The sequence below is a fragment of the Cheilinus undulatus genome, linkage group 1 (assembly GCF_018320785.1).
Source record: "Cheilinus undulatus linkage group 1, ASM1832078v1, whole genome shotgun sequence".
Taxonomy (NCBI): Eukaryota; Metazoa; Chordata; class Actinopteri; order Labriformes; family Labridae; genus Cheilinus; species Cheilinus undulatus.
Window position 1 is genome coordinate 54,613,708 of NC_054865.1, and position 6,000 is coordinate 54,619,707.

Sequence of the window (6,000 nt, forward strand, 5' to 3'; positions counted from 1 at the left end):
CCCTGTTTCCTTTCCTCCCCGTCTAATGCATAATTCATTCTCATGTTCACGGCTTTCTCCCGCCTTGTGCTTGATCAATAAAACATACCTGTGTGCTCGCTCCCTCACCTCTCCATCCTCTCCTCTTGTTCCTCAAGCCAAAGCGGCGTGATCCCATACTGAGCTGATGAAACAGCATAGATGGATGGCCTTTTCAAACTGGAGGAAAATGACTACATTTCTCCGTGCTGCGTGAGTCGTGTCTCTAATATAGGATGTGAATGTAGTCAGTGTGTTTGTCACCTGCTGGAGATTCCCCTCCTATAGCCAGAAACACTGTCCTCCCAAAGATCATCAGCACTGTGTGTGGAGTGTCCCACTCCAAAGTGTTCAGAATATTTTACCTCTGCTGAATACCATTAAGGGTACCAGGTAGAAAAATGTTCAGCAAATACAGGTGAGCATGTTTCTATGACTGCCAGAAATGTTTATCTACAACAGTGGTGGGCTATGGTGGTCTTTTCTGTGTGGTCATTTATTATTTATAATGGCTGTGCCATTTTACAGTTTGAAACAGACAGGATCTAGGAGTGTGTTCTGTATGCTGCAGCAGCAAAAGGCACAATTAAACATTTAAACTTAACCCCTTATTTATTACACTAACACGTCAGATTAGGAAGGTGTCGACTTTACTGCATAAGCCTCCGCATGTTCAGCTCGTCTCTCTCTCTCTCTCTCTCTCTCTCTCTCTCTCTCTCTATCTCTCTATCTCTCTCTGTCTTTTTTGCATACTGACCACTCGGGTGTGTATTGATTTGACCTCTTGCAGAGAAATAAAAGCTTGTCGGCCGGCAGAAGTCGAATATTTCATTTCTCATCAGCAACAGAAAAATTTCCATAACAAAAGTCAGTCATCCTGACACATACAGACCCATGTGACTTCAGCGGTCAGCCAAAAGTTACTGTCATTCCTAAACAGAAAAGTTCAGGTTTATTTGTTAATTACTGAACTTGATATATTTCTGACTTCTCAGAGAGGCCCAGTATGCCACCTCAAATTTGGGTCTAAAAAGGTGAATTCAGTTTGAAATTCCTCGGGCTCTGAGACAAACAGGGAAGACGTAAAGTGTTCTTGCAGTGAGGTCAAGGATACTTTGGGGTCAGTGCCTAGACTAGTACTTACAAAAGGAACCAATGAAGAGGCAGGGAACGAAAGATATTAGAGACAGAGGGAAGACCACTGCTGATCTTCTGAGAAAGTCTCCAGAGTGGCAATAAGCAGTCAACAGATGGAACAAGGCTTAAAGGGAAGAACAGCTGCTAAGAAGCCATCATTGAGGCCTGCAAACATCCAGAAACTTCTCAGATTTGCCAGGGAGCACAAACACTGGACTGTTGATGACTGGAAGAAGGAATTCTGGACAGACCAGTCAGGGTTTGAATTCTTCAGTCAGCATCGTCGCGTTTATGTCTGCAGAAAAGCTGGAGAACGTTTTGATTTGAGAACGTTGGGGATATAGCTATGACATTTGGGATGATGGCAAGTTTGAGAGTTTGTTAACATCAACACAATCATGCAAGGTTAAATCCCCAGCTCTCCCTATCCTAGTCGTTTGTCTGAGTGATGTAGTATCTGTTTAGTTTGCAGTCTGCCTGGTCAGGTGACCTGCTGCAGCCAGGTTGTCTCACGTGTGCACTGGGGGAGGAGCTAGAAGAGAACAAAGGGAGAGGGTGAAATGTTTGGAGGGGTTTTGCTGGAAGGACTCTGTCTCCTAGAGAAAAGGCAGAAGATTGCTCTCTTGTAATGGTGATGCCTTCCATGCATGAACATCGACACTGGTGAGAAGGAGGGCCGTAAATACTGGAGCTCAAAGCAGAAGAACCTCAAGGGTTGAACCTTCAGGAACGCTCCCAGGGCCGGTGAGTCATCTGCCTTTGGATTATTTTTTCTGTTCTTGTATTTTGCAATATATTGCTTGTGATTTGCTGGTGCTCTTTGAATTTTTATAAGAATTTTTTAGGACATTTGGGAGATTCTTTAGCATGCATCTGAGTTTTCTCTGGTGATTTTCTAGTAATATTCACTGTTTGAGTTTTCAGGGCTTCTTAGACACTCTCTCCTTAAGTAGGTATCTAACAAAAGTTAAATGATAATTTACTGTAGTTTTGAACTCTTGAGTAGAACTAAGTTTAAAAAATTAAGCTGATTGTTAGAAGTAGATTCTGTCTTTACTGGCAAATTCCATCCATGGTTCCACCCACAAAGATCGCAGGCTCCTACACATTGCCATGGATCACAACAAGCAGTGCTGTTTTAGTTTTCTGATGGTCAGTCATCCACTTGAAGAAGCCGTTGTAAAATCCCTCAGATTTTTTGAGTCCAACGTTGTAGCTTGTGTTTAAACCAACAGGATCGAAGCTGCTTAGCTCACTGAATGCAGCAACAGTATTACATTATGATGTGTTCACACTCAGCTTGGTTAAATGACTATTAAATAAAACATCTCGATGATGTAGTCACGTGTAACAGCCTTTTCACATCATGGACAATGAGAATTAAAGACACAAAGTGAATAATTCTAAGGTGAATTTCCTGCACCTTTCTATAGACATCAGTCTTAAAAGCATATAAAACATCAACCCTGTGGTGCACAGTCAAGCTCCATACATCTTTTTTTTTCTGGACAACCTGGGCTTTCAGAATATATCTACTATAGTAATGTCACTTGAATTTTGAAAAGGTTATAGGACTCCAAAGACAAAATAAAAAAAAAAACAAAACAGAATTTAAAACTCAAAGATTTTTATTGATAACACACAGTTAACAACAGTGACAAAGCATTTTCTTTGCACAGACTTGTTCTCCCATCTCTTGGGGACAAAACAGTGAAAAAATAAACATTCTGTGACTAATGGTTTTCAAAATATCTACATATATACAAAGAAATGTCCATGCGATTTTTTTGGAGTAAGATTCATTTGTGCTGTTCCTTTAAGCAGTAGAGAAGCAACTGGTTGACTACAACTCCCACAATGCATTGCATTTAAACATTGGCCTCAACAAATATGGCACTACCCATGGCAGAAAGCCAAAGTAAATGACCGAAAATGGATTAAAAATTGACAAAAATGACACTTAAATAAACGGCAAAATGGTCAGCTTTCAGACGAAAAAAAGAGTGTCTATATGACGTATGGTTCAAAAGTCATCAATGTTTTCATAAACTGTGTCACTTATTGTTGTATACAACAACTCTGTCTTAAGAGACCCCAGGAAGTCAGCCAAGTTCTGGGCTCACTAGAAAATTTTCTGTAAGATTTACAAATGCATGAAGAACATATATAGAAAGGCACAACACATAGCTTTCACAGGAAAAAACAAGTTAGTGTCTATGACTTATGGTTCAAAAGTTACCAAGCAATTAACAAAGGGTTGTGCCTGCGGCACGGATCTGTGCTGCTGGAGCTCTAAGGGTTAATTCACTGAAATGCTCCCTCTTATCAGCCAAGTTGTCTGGGAGGAGGGAGCAGCTTTTCAGTCATTTTTAAAACTAAAGCATGTTAATAATATAATGAAGTGGTGAGAGTATCGATACTAAGTGTTGTTAATCGTAGTTACAGTGTTCATTGTGTCGACTAAAACTATGACTATAAATGTTTTACAGCCTTTTTCCATGAGAAAGACTAGACTAAGACTTACTAAAGAAAGATCTTTGATGACTAAAACTAAAAACATTCCGTTTAGTTTTCATCAAGATGACTAAAACTAGACTAAAATGTAATTTAGTTTTTGTCAGACATTCAAAACCTGTGATATTTCTCCACTGTAGATACATCTGCCTAAGACAGTGCACCTGTAACACTTCTGCCTCTCAGCTGTAGAAAGCAGTGACCCCAGGTTTGTCTGAGCATAGAAAAGAATTGGACAAATCCTGTGTGACGTCAGCAGTTTGGTTACAATAGGCGGACTCAAACAGCTCTTGAAGCCAATCTGCTGCTGCTCCATATTGAAATCTCTAACAGCAGACAAGTGCCCGCCCACTGATCTTGACTTCCTGTCAGCTAAGCTAGCACTAAAGCTAGCCTTCTGGAGGTAGCGTCTGCCTGTCAAGCTATCAGAGGTGTCGAGTAACTAAGTACAAATACTTCATTACCTTACTTAAGTAGAAATTTGAGGTATCTATACTTTACTGGAATAATTATTTTTCAGCTGACTTTTTAATTTCTACTCCTTACATTTTCATGCAATTATCTGTACTTTCTTCTCCTTACATTTTAAAAATAGCCTGGTTACTCCTATTTCATTTCAGCTTGTTTTCATTCCGGCTTGTCATCGTTCAAAAAAACCCAAATAAAAAACCCAAAACCCTATCCAGATAAATCGCGCCATCTAGATAGAATGTGATTGTGGTTGGATGAGTAGTATAAACATAATACCATTCTGACACCCTATTGGTTTGTACGCGATCCATCGCACCTGCACATAAACAAATTACGTCACACTCCAGCAAGGAAATAGCAGACGTATGTAGCCTAGTATGAAGATGTCTGTGGCAGAGACTCAATAGAACTGGAGCGAAATGTCCCAACCAAGCACCAGTGAGGAGGTTGGTAGTACACATATATGGTTCTTGAATGTATTTGCATTGAACTAAAATGTTTTCATTTTCAATGGGCATAAATACGGCTGAAACAGGTGCATCCCAAATTTTTCAACATTAACATTTTAATATAACATTATAGTCATTATGGCCTTTAGAAAAATGTTTTTTTGGGGAGATGGGATAGTGCACTATGGTAGAATGGAATGCAATGGAATGGAATGGTAGAAGAGAATGGAATGGAAAGTATAATGGAATGGTAGAATGGAATGGAATGGTAGAATGGGTTTGGCCCCTGTGGCGTGGCCTAAGCTTTTGTCCTTAATGGAATTTTTTCCCCTTAAATTACTTTTACTTTTATACTTTAAGTAGTTTTGAAACCAGTACTTTTATACTTTTACTTGAGTAAAAAGCTTGAGTTGATACTTCAACTTCTACAGAAGTCTTTTTAAAACCTAGTAACTATACTTCTACCTGAGTAACAAATGTGGATACTTTTGACACCTCTGCAAGCTATCTGTCAATCAAATGAGTCAGTGCACACTGAGGTTTTTCCTAAATATAATAGAAACAGTAGTGGTACCAAAAAATTCACTCTTCCGTACAGTGTGAGGACATGAAGACATTCAATAATAAGACACGTTTGTTTGTTTTTTTGTTTTGTTTTGTTTTTTGTTTTTTTAACCAGACTGTGAACCAGTTTATTTCTTGTGTAAAAACAGCTTTTAAACAGGTGTTATGTACGAGACTTCCGGTGTTCCTGCAGCCAGCCTCAAGTGGACACTCGCGGTATTGCAATTTTTTTTGCACTTCTAAATTGGCTTCATTTTTCAGGACCGGAGGTTGCCACTTGTGTGGTGCGCACCTTAACCGCTAGGCAATCTACATCCCGCCAGGCTTAAGTTTTGATTGGCTAGAACTCATGTGACATCTAGCCAACCAGATTGTTGCTGTATGCTGAATATTTTGTGAGACTGTGGAGAGTGAAAGTAAAGCCGTGAGGAAGGCATACTTTGCAGTGGAGCCAAAGTAGCATGCTTGTTATGGATTAATTTTACAGAATATTGGTAAGATGCTGATACCTATAATTGACCAAATGCCAAACATCTGCACTAATAATAGGCCAGGCCAATAACCAGTCTACTCCTCATACAGTTTGGAGGTGGAATCTTTTTGTCTTTGATGTTAACTAACAGCATCAGTTTTATGATGTGACTTACTGCTTTTTATTCAATAGACAACATGCACTGTTGATTAGGCTTTAAAAAATTACACTCTGTTAAAGATTGTGTGCATTTATTGATAGAAAAACTGCAGTAGAAACATTCAGTTTCAGTTCTCAGTTCATATGGTTTATGAATTTTTTAGTCATGTAAATAGAAAGACTCATGTCCAACAGTCCCTGATTGCTCCTCTCATG